The sequence below is a fragment of the Mauremys reevesii genome, linkage group 4 (genome assembly GCF_016161935.1).
Source record: "Mauremys reevesii isolate NIE-2019 linkage group 4, ASM1616193v1, whole genome shotgun sequence".
In the NCBI taxonomy this organism is placed as follows: Eukaryota; Metazoa; Chordata; order Testudines; family Geoemydidae; genus Mauremys; species Mauremys reevesii.
This window is the reverse complement of record NC_052626.1, coordinates 99,090,171-99,108,145: the sequence shown is the minus strand read 5'-3', so window position 1 is coordinate 99,108,145 and position 17,975 is coordinate 99,090,171. Positions and strand designations below refer to the sequence as shown.

Here is a 17,975-nt window from a genome sequence, read left to right as displayed (position 1 = left end):
GCGCGACCACTCTCGCACTTCAAAGTGCTGCCGTGGGAGCGTTCCCACGACAGCACTTTGAAGTTTCCAGTGTAGACATACCCCAAGTCACCAGGGCCTGATGAAATGCATCCAAGGATACTCAAAAAGCTGACTGAGGAGATATCTGAGCCATTAGCAATTATCTTTGATAAGTCATGGAAAACAGGAGAGATTCCAGAAGACTGGAAAAGGGCAAATATAGTGCCCATCTATAAAAAGGGAAATAAGGACAACCCAGGGAATTACAGACCAGTCAGCTTAACTTTTCTACCCAGAAAGATAATGGAGCAAATAAGCAATCAATTTACAAACATCTAGAACATAATAAGGTGATAAGTAAAAGTCTGCATAGATTTGTCAAAAACAAATTGTGTCAGACCAACAGGGTAACAAGGCTTGTGGATGGAGGGGGAAGCAGTAGACATGGTATATCTTGACTTTAGAAAGGTTTTGATACTGTCTCACATGACCTTATTATAAACAAACTAGCGAAATGCAACCTAGATGGAACTACTATAAGGTGTGTGCATAACTGGCTCGAAAACCATTCCCAGAGAGTAGTTATCAGTGGTTCACAGTCATGCTGGAAGGGCATAAGAAGTGGGGTCCTGCAGGGATCAATTCTGGGTTTGGTTCTGTTCAATATCTTCATCAGTGATTTAGATCAGTGTTTCCTAAACCTGGGACGTCGCTTGTTTAGGGAAAGCCCCTGGCGGGCTGGGCTGGTTTTTTTTACCTGCGGCGTCTGCAGGTCCAGCCAATCGCGGCACCCACTGGCCACGGTTTGCTGCTCCAGGCCAATGGAGGCTGCTGGAAGCAGAGGCCAGTACGTCCGTTGGCCTGTGCCACTTCCAGCAGCTCCCATTGGCCTGGAGCAGTGAACCGCGGCCACTGGGAGCCGCGATCGACCGGACCTGCAGATGCTGCAGGTAAACAAACCGGCCCGGCCCGCCAGGGGCTTTCCCTAAACAAGTGGAGTCCCAAGTTTGGGAAACACTGATTTAGATAATGGCATAGAGAGTATGCTTATAAAGTTCGCGACGATACCAAGCTGGTAGGGGTTGCAAGTGCTTTGGAAGATGGGATTAAAATACAAAATGATCTGGACAAACTGGAGAAATGGTCTAAAGCAAATAGGATGAAATTCAATAAGGACAAATGCTAAGTACTCCATTTAGGAAGGAACAATCCATTGCACACATACAAAATGGGAAATGCCTGCCTAGGAAAAAGTACTGCAGAAAGGGATCTGGGGGTCATAGTGGACCACAAGCTAAATATGAGTCAACAGTGTAACACTGTTGCAAAAAAAAGCAAACATCCTTCCTGGATGTATTAGCAGGAGTGTTGTAAGCAAGACATGAGAAGTAATTCTTCCACTCTACTCCATGCTGATTAGAACTCAATTGGAGTATTTGTATCCAGTTCTGGGTGCCACATTCAGGGGCAGCTCCAGACCCCAGCACGCCATGCTGCAGGGGGCGCTCTGCCGGTCGCCGGGAGGGCGGCAGGCGGCTCCGGTGGACCTCCTGCAGATGTGCCTGAGGAAGGTCCGATGGTCCCGCAGCTCCGGTGGACCTCCCGTAGGCATGCCTGCGGAGGGTCCCCTGGTCCCGCTCAGCTTCGGTGAAGCCGCGGGACCAGCGGACCCTCCGCAGGCACGCCTGTGGGAGGTCCACCAGAGCTGTGGGACCTGCGACCGGCAGAGCGCCCCCCGCGGCGTGCCGCCGTGTTTGGGGCGGCTAAATGTCTAGAGCCGTCCCTGGCCACATTTCAGGAAGGATGTGGACAAACTGGAGAGAGTCCAGGAAAGAGCAACAAAAATGATTAAAGGTCTAGAAAACATGACCTATGAGGGATAATTGAAAAAATTGGGTTTTTTTAGTCTGGAAAATCAAAGACTGAGATGGGACATGATAACAGTTGCCAAGTATGTAAAAGGTAGTTACAAGGAGGAGGAAGAAAAAATATTGTTCTTAAACTCTGAGGATAGGACAAGAAGAAATGGGCTTAAATTGCAGCACGGGAGGTTTAGGTTGGACATTAGGAAAATCTTCCTAATCGTCAGGGTGGTTAAGCACTGGAATAAATTGCCTAGGAAGATTTTTAAGAACAGGTTAGACAAACACCTGTCAGGAATGGTCTGATAATACTTAGTTCTGCTACGAGTGCAGGGGACTGGACTAGATGACCTCTCACGGTCCCTTCTGGTTCGATGAATCTATGATTCACGTATGTCAGAACTATGGCTTAAAATGACTAGTATCACCAAAGCTTCCTTCCCTTTATTTTCTTGATTTATGCAGACTGAAAAGCACTTCTCCTAATTACTATTATTCATAATAATTAAGGCTAAGATTTTGTCATGGTTATTTTTAGTAGAAGTCAGAGAAAAATAAGTCACAGAGCAATAAATAAAAATTCACAGAAGCCATAACCTCTCTGTGACTTTTGCTGCTGCAGCTCCATGGTTTCCCCCACCACCATGGTGGCTGGGAGCTGTGGGGTTCGCCCTCCACCCACAGCAGCTGGACGCTGCGGGGGGGGCCCTCTGCCCATGGCAGCTGGGAGCTGCACGGTGACCATGTTTCCCAAAGAGAAAACGGGACACCCCCAGTCGCTCGCCTAAGGCATCCCGCTTCCCCCTTCCAAGGCTGTCACCCATCACTGGAACCCTGAGGAGGGGCCCTCTCAGGAGTCTGTCACTTGTCGCTGGGGGCCTCCTGTCGCTGCTGTCGCCTGTTGCTGGAACCCTGCCAGGGCCCCGCTGGCTGCCAGCTCCAGAGTCTCACAGCCCCTGGGGCTGAAGCAGAGAATGTCAGGGAGGTCTCTGGAAGTCACGGATTCCGTGACTTCCATGACATAAACGTAGCCTTAATAATAATCATACTGCATAGGCATGTGTTAAGGAACCCTAGACTTCAGGTGGCTGGCAGCCTAGGTACTTACTTAACCCAAGAAACCAATTAGCCCTACCCAACCTTGGCACTGGAAAAAAGGAGACGAGGACAACAATGAGGAGGAGGAAGAGGAAGTGGGGTTGGAGGTGGTAAGAGAAGTCTTCCTCTTCTCTTGAAAGGGCACATTTTCTAGCCAAAGCATTTCTCGTAGACTTTTAAAGTTACCATGGTAGGAATTAACCTGTATTTACTCTGTTTGCAGACAAGCCAATAGCAAAGTCGACCTTAACTGTCTTTTCCCTGGCTGGCTGGCTCCCTACAAAACAATATTTGTAGGAAACTCAAAGGATTCTATCCACAAAAATCTTAATATTGTTCTTGTCCTGCAACTGGCTACACACACATGCCTCTTATTTCAAAGCCTTTTTGATTTGTTAAAAAATATTGCTCAGAACTTCTCTAATTCATTTGCATTGAGACCACAGTCTGCTGTTCCAGTCTCCATGCAAAGGCAGGCCCTTGCTTTGGGCATTCTCTCTTTTAATGCTGATGTCACAGATTTCTCCGCAGACTGTATCAGTCCAAAACACTAACTGTGGGACTCCAGGGTGCGGTTAGCTTTTCCTCCTCTTATTTGTTACACAAAATTCTGTTCTATTTTCAATAGATTATTCCTATACATAAATTAAATGTGTGAATTCTGATAGCATGCTGAGAAACATTAATCCCCCTCTCCGCTTCACACACATACTAGAGCTGAGCTGCAAATATTTATCTTAGGTAAACTAAATGTATGTGCCGAGTGCCCACCGTAGCTCCATAACTTAACCATATATATCCTTACCCTAAGAGGAATTTTAGATACGCTTGCTTGCTGAATGTTTCCTCCAGCCTTGATATTTGGGACATTCTGCACCTTAAATTTACATTCAGTGTGTTAAAAATATTGGAGGGGCCCAGTTAAATGTTAAAGCTAAAGCTCTGCAACCGTTTCACACTGCACACTCTTTCTGCTTCAGTACCCCGTTCTAGTCTTACCCCAACAGTACAGTACAGAAGCTCCGCACTAATCTACACTAATAGGGAGTGTGGGGGGTGGAGGGAAGCCCAAGGCAGATTTTTGTGATTTCTGGATTAACAAGTGCTAGAGAGGGGCCAGTACAGTTGACATTGTGCTCTCTACCTTACCCAGTGGCCCTAATCTGGGCACTCAGTAACCCACTGAAACAAGCCCCTTACTATTAGTTCCTGGTGCTGTTCTCTTTCCCTTGCTGCTGGTGAGGCAGGGAGAGATGGGAGGACAACCTGACTTTTGCCGCTCCCTCAGTTCTGCTGGGGCTGAAGCAGTGCAGGGAAAGTGGCAGGTGGGCTGGGATTCCAGAAGAGTGGGCAGGCCTTTAGAAAGCTCTGCTCTCTGGTAACCACAGCAGAGTCATAGGAGCCTGCTGCCAGCCTACTTGCTGCACCGCCTCTCAGTCTTTGCTGGAAAGAGAGGAGGAAGGGTGAAGGTAGGGAACAGTCACTTCCTTCAGCATTGAAGCAACATCTTTACTCGTTCTCAGTGTGACTGAGCTGGGACACCAATGAAGACAGGAATGGCAGTAGCCTCTCTGGAGGCTTCCACACCTGCTGAGACCGGTTCCCTTTGCTGGCTGCCCAGAGGCTCCTCTTTGTTCCTTGTGGGCCCCAGAAGAGCTGGGAGGGGAAAGAATCCACAGTAAGAGGCCCAGAACTGGGCTCTCATTTCTAAAGCTGCAGCGTGCGGCAGCTTGTTTGTAGCTGTCAGTCACGCGGCTGGGCTGATTCCAGAGTCAGAGGAAAAATGTTGTGCAATGGCTAGAACAAGAAGCCACTTTACAGAGCCAGCTCGGTGCATCTAGAAAAGAAACAGCTGGATCCCTGCATGGCATACGGCATATCACAGGGCGATTAGACTGCGCCTCATAGGATTTTAACTGGATTGAGCAACCACCTTCTTACAAAGCAGTTGAGTACTTTTAAACCACTCCTATCATGTAGAGTCTATTTCTTGTGATATTCCATAAGCATTCTTCACTGAAAAGGTCATGCAAGAGAGGGGACCTTTGACACTTCAGGTGTCCTCATCCACAAAAAAGAAACCATTTAACGTGACGGTGGTGAAAGAAATCCAACTACTAAGCACCATTGATAGCAATATGCCGTTCACAAATAAAAATGGACACTTACAGTCTGTTCCTATAATGATGGATCCCCATTTCTCTGCCTTTTTTCTTAAATCATCCAATAAGCAATTTTCACACTTCTGATGGGTAAAGTTGTCATGAATGCAAAGATTGTGTTGGATGAAGCTCTAGAAAACATATAATTAGAGAGCTGTATGCTAGTCTACAAACTAGAAATCTCAACAGTTTCTAAACACTGCAAGGGCTATTCTCCTATTAAAGGCCCCAATCAGTCCACGTCTATCCAGCAAAGCACTGAAGACACCAGCTAAAGATTAAGCATATGCTTAAGAGCTTTGCTGAATAGTGGTAGATTTAAGCATATGCTTAAATGTCTTGCTGAATTGGGATTATAAACTACAAGAGCTGTGTGCAAAAGTCTCCTCCCATTTTGGCAAGTATATGTCCCTATGTCTGAAGCAACATGCTTACACCAAAACTTGCAGTGTACGTGTTGAGGGAGCAAAGGTATTTATATTAAATGATCACTGCATACATAATCTAGGGAAATTGAAGAGATTGTGTTTGGTCTTAGACCTATATGACTAATTTATGTCATAAGCCAGAGAGCCAAATTTATCTTTGATGCAAAATCATTGGTGTTAAACTAGGGATGCGTTTGGCTCAGAATGTCAATTTCTGATGGTTCTTTTTGTTAGTTGATGTAATTGATTAAACAATCTAATTTGGCAGCAAATTGCTGTAAATATTTAGCTATTGGTTACTGTAAACATATAACCATAGTTATAGCTTCCTTCTTACTGTCTTTTCAGGTCAATAACATTATTATTTTAAACAATAAAATATTCTAAATTGATGTTTTAAAGACTACAAACTATTTCTATTTGCCCCATAAACTGAATCAATTATGTAGCTTTTACTGAACACTCTGTCCATCTGTTAGTTACCCAGTGTAATATTGACAAACAAACCGGCCACAAACCGTAATACTTGGTCCAATTTGTTCTCATTTTACAATAAGGTGGAGATCGAACAGAACTAGAAGAAGGGCAATAAAGATGGAATTTACTTATGAGATTAAATAATCCTGATTCTTTTAGACTGGGAAGAAGAAAAATTAGGCCCTGATCCTGTAAACACGCACATACTTAACTCTTATCATTGGAAAGTTAAGCACAGGTATAAGTGTGTTTGCAGGCTCTGAGCCCTAGAGGGGATACAATGAAGGTATATGAAACTGTGAGGGAATGGCATACAGAACTGATCAAGTGTCACTTTACTTGTCTCATTACAAGTGGACACTCAAAGAAGTTAATGTACATTTTGAATAAGAGAAAATGCTACTTTATCTACATAGGCTAATCAACATGTGGAAAAATCACTGCTAGAAAAGAAACACTATGACAAATAAAATAGACACACCACTCAGGGTATTTGGGTGGTCCATTCCATGATGCGATAACCCTCAGATATCCACCCCAAACACATTGCCAAACTCATCCATTTCATCATCACCCATAACAATTTTGCATTCAACAACAAACATGTTGTCCAAACCATGAGAATAGCCATGGGTATTAGGATGGCTCCCCAATATGCCAATCTCTTTGAGGGCCACCTGGAAGAAGAATTTCTGGATAAATAGATCACAAAACCAGTGATACCATTGATGTATCTCAGCTATATTTTCATCCTCTGGACAGACAGCTTAAACTGTCTCATAGATTTCCACCACACCTTCGACAACCACCATCCATTAAACTTTCTCTAGAACACTCCCACACTAGCATAAGCTTCCTGGACACCACAATCAGCTTCAACAACGGAAAACGACAGACAACCATGTACAAGAAACCTATGGATCACCACACCTACCTTCACAGATTCCTTAACCACCCAAACACACCAAGAAATCTGTTATTTACAGCCAGACACTCAGATACCACAGAATATGCTCCGAGAAGAAAGTCCAAGATACACACCTTAACACACTTAAAACCATCTTCACCAAACAAGGACACGCCACCAGAGAAGTAGATCACATCATGGAGTGGGCCACCCAAATACCCCAAGAGAACCTGCTTCAATGCAACTCCAACTACACACCCCCTCCAACTACACACCCTTAGTTGTCACCTACCACCCTACATTGGGACTCATACGGGGTATCATCAAACAAATACAACCCATACTCAATGGGGACCCCATCCTGAAATAAATCCTTCCTCAATCCCCACTTCTGGCCTTCAAGCAACTTCCCCAACCTCTCCAACCTCAGTATCAGAAGCAAGCTCCCCACAGACCAGGACACAACAACTCAGAGCAGCACCAGACCCTGCCAGAACAACACTTGCAAAATCTGCAGACATATCTCCACTGCTACGATGATCAACACTCCCCCATAACACACCTTTCAAGATCCTACACGTGCCTATCACAACATGGTGTATGTGGTGTATGTCATCCAGTGCACTAAACACCCCAATAGCAACTATGTGGGTGAAACCAGACAATCACTACACTCTCAAATGAACTCATATAGGAAAATGAGAAAAGACAAAGACTATGTCTACACTAGCACTTACTGCGGTATAACTTATGTAGCTCAGGAAAAAGCGACCCCCTTAAGCGATGTAAGTTACATTGATCTAAACACCAGGGTAGACAGTGCTATGCTGGGGGCGGTGGGGAAGGGGGACGGCTGGAATAGTTAAGCCAAAGGGAGAACAGTTAAATTAGAAGCTGCATCACTGCAGATCCACCACTGTAAACTCTCTAGGGTAGCTGAAGCCAAAAATACCGAATCACCTGTGGGTGAACACTTTTTTCACAAAGCGATCACTCTATATCTGACCTATCCTCAAAGGAAACCTGCACAACGCTTTCAAAAGATAAGCCTAGGAGTTTAAATTCATAACTTTGCTAAACACTAATAATCCTGGACTGAACAGACACACTGGATCTATGGTTGATGACAACAATCTGTAACTCACTAACCCCATCTTTTGGTCCAATGACTGCAGAGGTGTTAACTGCCCAGTCTACCTTGAATGGTCCTTTACAATATGTGCTAACTACTTATGCTAAACAATCTGTTCCACCTTGCATTTTGCAGCAAGAGTTCTGTTGGGCTCAAAAGCTTGTCCATCTCACCAATAGAAGTTGCTCCAATAAATTATATTACCTCCCCCGCCTTGTCTCTCTAATGTCCTGGGACCAAGACAGTTACAACTACACTGCATTAAATAAAATGAGTTGTATAAATTGTATTTAGCCATATGCTGTTCACCAGATGAAGCCCTAAGTAGGCCTAGACAGGAAGGCTTTGACTCTATAACTATAGCGCTGTAAAATAAGAATAATCCAATATCAAGCTCCGGGACAGAAGCTTCTTCTCTGTGTGGGTAAGGGAAGAAATCCCCCTATCACCAGTACAGCATTGCACAACTGGTATTATAGGGGTTTCTAGCCTCTCTCTAAGCATGAGCTATATGGCACAGCGCCAGAAGCAGAATGCCAAAGCAACTTGGCAAGTGGTCTGATATGGTATAGCAATGCCACACTAGCACTGTGGGCAGATACAGTAGACCAGGCCTGCACAACTTGTAAAGTGGAGAGGGCCACATTCCTCCAAAGAAAACAGCTGAGGGCCAAAACCTCCCAGCCCGAGGAAACACCCTGCCCCAGGGCCACCCAGCCCTGCGGAAACAAACCCTCCTTCCCCAGCGCCACCCCACCAAAACAGCTGTGGGCCAAAAAGGAAGGTTGAGGGTGGGGAGGTGATACTTTATTTTAAATCAACCAGGGGCTCCCAGCTAAAGAGGTGGCTGGGAGCCCTCAGGGGCAAATTAAAGGGCCCGGGGCTCCGGCAGCTGGGGGAACCCGGCAGGGCCGGCTCTAGGTTTTTTGCTGCCCCAAGCAAAAAAAAATTTGGCTGTCCCCCTTCCCAGCCCTGGGCTCCCCCCTGTACCCTCCTGCTGCCCCAGTCCTGGGCTCTCCACCCACCCACCCACACCCCCTGCCACCCCAGCGCTGGGCTTCCCCCTTTCCTCCCCACCAGTGCCCTCCCTCCACCCTGCTGCTGCCCCAGCCCTGGCTCCCCACCACCAGCGCCCCCCCCCACACCTCCTGCCGCCCCAGCCCTGGGTCACTGGTAACTCGCTCCCAGGGCGGGTCATTTAGCCGGAATTTTGGATGTGCACAAAACACAGACAGGATTGGTTCCCATATGGTTACAGAGCTGCAGTAAAGTGGAACAATTTTCAGCTTGTGTGATTGGAGGATATCTGGATGCATATTATAAGACTGTCCTCCATAAATGAGGAAAAGTTGAGGTGCCTTTATTATTCTTTTGTTCCACTCTTTCTTTCTATGGGGAATTTGCAATGCAATATCACTGTCTTCCTTTCAAACAAACAAAAAGGCAATGGCTGTTGAAAATAGCAATTCCAGTGCTAATAAGCATTTCTTGCTCAATTTTATCCTACTTTTTCTACAGCAAGTTACAGTGGATCAGTATATTTGATTTGGGAGAAATGAAGTAAAAGCTGCCCAAACCGAGCTTGAGCACTCCTGAATTTTGAGGTGTTCAAATCTGGAAGGCAGGTGCTGGGAGTGGGAGAGGGCTGTGGGCTCCATGGGGGAGCATGGCAGCAACTGTCTGGAGCTGCAGGGAGCCAGACACGCTGGTCTGAGTGGCACGGTAAGCGGGCTGGGGTTGGAGAAGGGGTAGGAGGTTCCAGGGGGCAGTAAAGGGACAGGGAGCAGGGGGGGTTGGATGGGGCAGAGGTTCGGAGGGGCAGTCAGGGGACAGGCAGCAATTGGATAGGCATGGGAGTCCAGGAGGTTTATCAGGGGACAGGTAGGGGGTGGGGTCCTGGGGGGAAGTGGGGTGGGGTCTCAGGAGGGGGCAGTTGGGGACAAGGAGAAGGGAGGCTGAGATAGGGGCTGGGGTCCCAAGGGGCCGTTAGGGGAAGGGGTTTCAGAGGGGGTAATCGGGGGACAAGGATCAGTGGTGCTTAGATAGGGGCTGGGGGTCCGGGGGGCAGTTGGGGCAGGGGTCTAGGGAGGGGGCAATCAGCGGCCAGGGGCTGGGATTCAAAGGGCTCTGGGCTCCCTGCCCCTGCGGGCAGCGCAGAGCCCTCTGATTCCTGGCTGCGGCTGGGATTTAAAAGGCTCTGGGCTCCCCACGGCTGCAGGCAGCCCAGAGCCCTCTGATTCCCGGCCGCGGCTGGGATTTAAAGGGCTCTGGGCTCCCCGCGGCTGCAGGCAGCCCAGAGCCCTCTGATTCCCGGCCGCGGCTGGGATTTAAAGGGCTCTGGGCTCCCCGCGGCTGCAGGCAGCGCAGAGCCCTCTGACACCCGGCCGCGGCTGAGATTTAAAGGGCTCTGGGCTCCCCGCGGCTGCAGGCAGCCCAGAGCCCTCTGATTCCCGGCCGCAGCTGGGATTGAAAGGGCTCTGGGCTCCCCGCGGCTGCGGGCAGCCCAGAGCCCTCTGTCTCCCGGCCGTGGCTGGGATTTAAAAGGCTCTGGGCTCCCCGCGGCTGCAGGCAGCCCAGAGCCCTCTGACTCCCGGCCACGGCTGGGATTTAAAAGGCTCTGGGCTCCCAGCCACAGCGGGCAGTGCAGAGCCCTCTGATTCCCTGCCGCGGCTGAGATTTAAAGGGCTCTGGGCTCCCTGCTCCTTCAGGCAGCTCAGAGCCCTTTGATTCCCTGCCGTGGCTGGGATTCAAATGGCTCTGGACTGCCCGCAGAGCGCCGTGTGGGGGGGATTTAGAATCCCCCGGCGGGCCGCACAGTGAGGCTCCGCGGGCCGCATGCTGTGCAGGCCTGCAGTACACACTTCCTCCACACAGCTCTGCTAATGCACTTCAACCGTGACTTGCAACAGGCCCATAAAGACTTCCAGTCAGAATATTTTTGCTGCTAGACTATGATAAGATGACCAAACGCTTTTCCCCTTGTAACTCAAAGCGTGAACATAAGAACAGCCACTCTGGGTCAGATCAAAGGTCCATCTAGCCTAGTATCCTGTCTTCTGACAGTGGCCAATGCCAGGTGCCCCAGAGGGAATGAACAGAACAGGTAATCACCAAGTGCTCCATCCCGTCGCCCATTCCCAGTTTCTGGCAAACAGAGGCTAGGAACACCATCCCTGCCCATCCTGGTTAATAGCCATTGATGGACCTATCCTCTATGAATTTATCTAGTTCTTTTTTTTATAGTTTTGTTATAATCTTGGCCTTTACAACATCCTCTGGCAAGGAGTTCTACAGGTTGACTGTGCATTGTATGAAGAAATATTTCCTTTTGTTTGTGCTTGTAACAGGGTTCTCTTCCCACCCCTCTTCCTGGGGACCACTGGCTGCCCCAATAAAGCTCAGAGAGGCTTCTAGTTCTGCAGCACCCATGGCTTTATTTACACATGTTCTCCCACCACCAGTGATATACTATATACAGCTTGCAGGCCTGACAATCTCTTCTTCCGCATAGAGTCTGCCCTCAGCCTGGAGACTGACCTTCCCCTGGCCATTCCCCCTTCTTCTGGCTGCCAGTCAGCCTTTATAGCCCTTCAACCCTCAGGCCCGTGGGTGCAGCCAGTTCTAAAGGCCAGGCACCAGACTTCTCCCCAGCCCCAATCTATTTCCCCTGATTGGGGCTGGCTGAGCAGGAGCTAATTAGGTGCCTTTGCACCAGCACCCCGCTACAGTGCTCCATTTTCTATCTCCATTATTACAGATATTTGTCTCACCACCAGGCCAAGTTCCTCACAGCCCTGCTTTTTTATTGGCTTGACTCTGAGGTAAAGTCAATTCTGTATCTATGACATAAGAATGGAAGTGACTGATGTCACATACCACATGATGACTTCACTGCAGAATCATATGAAAGGAGAAGCTCAGCTGAGATGAGAGAAGTCCCTGTTTAAACAAGAATTGGTCATTAGCAAACAAGAACACACAGTCAGAAGCATTACAGGGAAAATACAAGGGAAGACAAAGTGGAGTGAGGTGGCCAAATTTAAGTCTGCTGTACAAATAGTTATAACTCCATTGACTTCAGTAACATTGTACCAGCTCACAGCAGGCCTAAATTTGGCCTGCCACTTTAAATGGAGCTGGGTGAAATTTTTCAGACAAATCATTTATTTGCTGAAAAATGCAGTTTCAGCTCAATTGAAATGATTCATGAATTCGGGTCCAAATCAGTGAAGAGTTTCGGCCAATAAAGAATAATGAAAACATATTTTTGACGAGTAGAAATGCTTTGACTTTTCATTTCCAAATAATGTTTCATTTTGAAATTTAGCTAGATTTATTTTTTTTTAAAGAAAAAGAAAAAAGTAACATGCCCAAAACAAAAAAGATGAAAAACATTGTTTCAGATCCAACAGAGCATTCAGTTCGAAACAAAACAATTTTTTTCCAGATTTTTCAGTTTGCCCAACAAACCCAAAAAATCAGTTATTCACTCAGCTCTGATTCTGAAGTTCATTATGTTTGAAAGTGTCTCTCAGTATGAAAGACCCTCCTTTAAGGAACTCCACACACACAATGAACATGTACTCCATTTAACATTTGTTATCTTCCAGCTTGGGGTTGGTGTGGTATTTGTAATATGAAAAATTTTCTTCTACCCAGATATAAATCAGCTGGCAAGGTCATTTTCATTTTCCAAACATTATTGAGTGCTTGTTACATGATTTCTGAATAGGAATGAAAGGGCTGTTTTGTCAGGTCTGATTTAGAACGTTTTACAGCCTGCATAACAAAAATATTGTGACAAAGTTAAAAACTACGGAAAAATAATAATTCGGTTCCAAAACATAGCTAGGAAAGCTCAGCTCTGATACAGCTCATGATTTTTACTGAGATCCTACTGGTTAAAGCCAGTTTTCTGGGTGGATTTGCTTGCCATTCTTGTGCATTGGTCCAGTTGCCCGAGTTTACACAATGGGATTAGAACCTAGGAGCTTCCCAGGTCCTTTGCTAAAACCCTGCAGCCAGATGTTTATCTCACCAAATAAGGACGGTGGGTTCTCCAAATCATAACACTACTATTTATATCTTTTATAAACAAAACTTGAAAATATTCTGCCTCTCAAGACCAGTTGAGACTAGAGAGGACGTTATTTGGCAAATATTTTCTCCATAACTACTACAGCAGCATCCCTCCTTGAGAGAGGGCAGAAAGTGGGAAGGGAGAGAAAGCATTTTTGTGTAGGTCCTTCGCAAACTTTTGGGGCGGTTTCAATTTCCCAGCAGAAAAAAACAACCCCCCCAAGTTTTGAATCCTGAATTTGCCTGATATTTTTATGATAAATCAAAATTTGAGCCTGAGCTATTTGACAGTATCCATTTAGGATAAAAATACTTTGCCTAGCAATAGAAAAGAAGCAGACACCACAGTGCTAATCAAACACAGGATCTCTCACCTACATGGCGCTGTGATGTTTACTTTATGAGGCCAAACATCCAGAACTCCCAAGTAGTGCCGTACAAGCGAGTTAATATCACGCCCTCTCCACACAACATATTCAAAAATGTATCAACTCATGATCAGTAAGATTGAGTGAGACATTACTGCATATTCAGTGCTAATATTTGCAAATGCACACATTTGCCAACCGTGTGTCAAGTACACAAATGGCCTGGAATGTAATTTTACTGAGTGGGTGTGTTTACCATGTTGTGGTTTTAGTTAAATACCTTCACCTTCCTGTCTAGTGAACTGCTGAGTACTTTAGCTTACGCTAAGCCTGGATGTTAGGCTGTCTACAGGCTTAGGTCTGCTCAGCACTGAGGAGAATTATCAGAAATACTGAGCTATTGAGTACCTTTTCTTCAAAAGGCTTCTGCTCTACCTTAGGAACTCAACTATTCCAGGAGATCCTGCCCATTGGATATTGGTCAAGCTGTCATCCAGCTTGAGCGTGCTTTTCTGAAAAAAGGAAGAAAATGAAAAAAAAAAAAGGTATTAGTTCTACAGACAGGGTTAAACTTTCAGATGTCATTAATGACGAGTATAAGAACTGGCTAACATTAAGGATGGGACTTTTCATGTTGAAACAGATTGTCAAAAATACTTAAGGTGTTCATACACAAACAATAGTAATTGTGCATAGTTTTACCCATCCAGGATACCTTTTCCCATTGTGCGCTAGGGTGTTTTCTCTGTGCAAACCACAACTTTCAACCTGGATTCTTTTGCACTGGGAATTCAAAAGCGGAGACAACAGTCCTGATGGGAGGCAGTGTGGAGGTTAGTTCAGAAAAAAGGTCTCTTTCCACTGCCGACTGAAGAGGTGGAAAATGCATTTTCCACACTTCACAGCTGTTTCCAGATTTTGTTTCTGTCATTTGAAATAAGTTTGTGGATATGAAATAATGCAAGATATGAGTTTGTTTAAAGTCAGTTCAAAGTCATTATGTTTATTCAGCAAAGTTACAGTGACTGTAATGGCTGCTGCTACAAATGCTATCCAGGGTGTAACAGGATTTTACATTTTCATCATCCTGCTATTTTAGTAAGTGTGCCTTCAGTAAAACTGGATGAATCATTTTGTTAGAGTTATTTATCTGACTGCTTTCACTGCTTAGACCTAGAGTCTTTCTTGCCTGGATCAGAGAGAAGCAGCTTCTTCATTCAGATTTCACCACACAGAGTAGAAACTATGGCTGTGTAACAAGGTATTTTTCATGAATACCATGTAATGTATCTGTGCAGCAGGAAACAAATGGGCCCTCCATAATGAAGCTCTCTGTTTCAATGTCCCCTTTAGATTGAAGCCCTCTGCTACAGTGGACATAGAACAAAACCTCTGGTTGCTTGGCATCGTGTGTTGTTTTAATAGCTGTTTCACTAGGGGCCATATGCTGCCCTCTTGTGGGAAAACCATGTGGTAAGCGCTCCATCTGTGCTAAACACCAGGAAACAACTGTGTGTTAAGGAGCACACTTGTATGGCCCATGATCCACATGCAAAGCATCACTCAACGGAATGGCAAACATGGCCACCACAGAGAGCCACAACCTGTGCATATCCTGCAAGGATAGTTACATAAGAGAGGACACCACTATGTGTGCCTGCTATAAGGGAGGAATCACAGAGTACACGTCTGTGCAGCACACACCCAATTGCATTTGGGGCTGGGGGGTGTTTCTGTGAGCTCATAACAGTGCACACAGGGGTCTAAGCTGATACATCAAGGTGTTCAGATGACTGCACACAGGCCATAGCCATCCCTAACTAATGCTGTTGTCAACACCAAGTTTTACTTCCGTAGTATTGCATGTACTAATACAGTAGGGGTAGGGGAAAGCCACATTCTCACAGATCATACTCTTGTGTGTTCTATGGATGATTTATGTTAGATGCTGGGCTGCGTTGGGAAGTTACACGAGCAAGTAGGTGAGAAACTATGCCTTGATTATCTGTCCTAGCTGCAAATGGCAAAGACAGACAGATTTATAAAAGGATACCAAGTATGAGATCAATAAATATTTTTGTTTTCCATATTGCGGCATCCTTCTGTCATCCTAATGCTACAGACACAGACGCACAGACTCACGATCTCTATTAAATACTATACAGAAATAGCAATGACTCTAGTCTTTAGTCCAGTTACTAGCATACTGGTTAGTTATTAAGCTGAATGAAACCACTGTTCTCACTGTGAATAAAAGCCTTTTCACAACTTTATTTTTGTAAGTTGGCTGACAGAATTAGCACCTATGTGAGTGAAAGTGTAATAATTTTGCTGCTCGAGCCAGGCAGGCTACCCAACCACATCCGTGCCATCATGTTTGGATTGATTTGCAACATCCCAGCTTTTCTATCACTTCCTCCCGAAATCAGTACCAGTACATAAAAAAACATTAACACCAGAGCAACACAAGTGAATGAGGCAAGGAGCATGCAGTGGGGGGTCGTGACCACGTTCTATGTAGATACCTGCACCAGTTTGTTGCCTTGTGTGTTGTCGGGGGGGGAGGGCTGCCGGGGGGTTGTATTTCAAAGGTGGTAATCCTACTTATCCTGTCCTCCTGGAGACTCCTATCCTCAGCCCCCTCCCCCAAGACCCCATTCTCCCTATCATGCCCCATACTTTCCCTGCCCTAAGGCTTCCCCATCTCCATTAACATGCCCTCCTCCCTGCTTAAGCACCCCATTCCCCTATCTCATCCCCATCCCCTGCCCTTAGACCCCCACCCTCCTTCCTAGCCTAGAAACCCCCTACCATGCCACCCTCAGAGCCTGCTCTCAACGTGCCTCTCACTACACCCCACACTCTGCCCCTATCCTAAGATAGTCCCATCCCTCCCCTCTTCCACTGAAGGGACATGGTGGGTTGTCCCAGGGCAACACCTCACCTCCTGCCAGGTGTGTGTAACAGGGGAGCCTTTAACTCAGCAGCCAATTCACCAGCACCACTTGCTCTCTGCTCAGGTTTCCATTCCAGGAGGGGCACTGCCTGTGCAGTTGGGGGCAGAGCTAAGAGGGACCGGCTGGGCAGTCAGGGGAGAGCAGACAGCAGCACTGGTTGCCTTGCCTCCCAACATGGGGACTCAGAGGGGAGTGGCAGGATCGTGTTTCCCTTCCTACACAGGCCTGGCCCAGCACTGCAGTGCACCCCCCTTTGGCCTGAAAGGCAGCAGCTGCTTTAGGACAGGAAATGAAGAGGGAGAATGTATCTGATTGACAGTGCAGAGGGAGGCTGGGTGGAATTACAGTATATAGAATTTGGCCAATACATGAGGGTAACACAGCCAGACCCAAGTCAGACATTCCATGGAGGCTCTCAATGATCAGTGGGGTCAGGATTGCAGTTTTACTTCTAATCCAAAATACAACATCTCCAGCAGCATAGCATCCCTGGCATGCGGCTCCAATACTGACTGAGTGCCTCCTGCTCCATCACTATCACACCCTACAACACCTCGAAGGTCTCCCATCCAATCTCAGGCCCTGCCACTGCACTACTTCCCTGGCTCTCGTGCCGTTTAACATCCTACAATGCCTCTCTCAGCCAAAGCTCTCTGTTCTTACAATTGGCCACGATAAGACATACAAGATTGACTTGAGGCAAGTTAGGGAAAGGACACAGCTGTTACTATGTAGATTACACAGAAACAAACATCACTGCGAATCTGGGCTATTGCCTTGATAATAAGCAAGCACTGAAACTTTAATCCTTTGCCGCTGAGTTATGTTCTTTCTATACACAGCTCCCCTTGGCTTTGGGGAGGGCTGCTCAGGCGTAAGTGGAGGCAGAATTTGGCCCTGTGTATTTTTGTGCAGCTTAATCACTCTAATAACATCACATACACACACAAAAAAAATCACTCAAACCTTATGCCATGTAGTTAAATGTAAGTCAAATCTTGTTCTCCATCTTCTTTTACTCTCAACTTGCTGTAGACATGGCAAATACTTTGTGTAAGTGAAGTGTGATCTGCATAAATTGCATGTACTGTACGTATTTGTCTTTATCACTACTGGGTGGGGCCAATAGTCAAATGTTAGATAAAGCCTCTACGTTTGACATCCAACTGTGTAGCTGTAGCTGATGCTGTCTCATGAACTGTGTCTCCTCAGTATGCATGATATTAAACTGTAGAAACTATACTATTAGCATTACACACACTGCTAGCTTGCTTTTGGCAACAATATTGGCATGTATTTAAAGGATCCTAATAAATAATAATACATAGCACTTACGTAGCATGTTACATCTTCAAAGTGCTTTACAAACTCTAACCTGATTTGGGTATCAGCACAGCTTTTCCCGATTGTACACTCTCTTGAGAACACGGAATATTTTTTCCAAATCAAGTGTTTTGCCTTTAGGGGGATTTACATACTGCTAATGTCACCCATTCTTGGCAGGA

At 46.2% G+C, this 17,975-nt stretch overlaps 1 protein-coding gene across 4 annotated transcripts in view; it reads right to left on the bottom strand.

Moving 5' to 3' along the window:
* Nucleotides 1–11,893, bottom strand: part of NRIP3 (nuclear receptor interacting protein 3) — a 46,884-nt gene extending 34,991 nt beyond the window's left edge. For all 4 annotated transcript variants that reach the window (XM_039533611.1, XM_039533612.1, XM_039533610.1 and 1 more), the window contains exons 1-2: nucleotides 11,837–11,893; nucleotides 5,130–5,253 (exon numbers count right to left, since the gene is read on the bottom strand). The gene's annotated coding sequence lies outside the window, so the exon portion shown is untranslated. The remainder of the gene's footprint in view (nucleotides 1–5,129; nucleotides 5,254–11,836) is intronic.
* Between the last annotated feature and the right edge of the window lie 6,082 nt (nucleotides 11,894–17,975).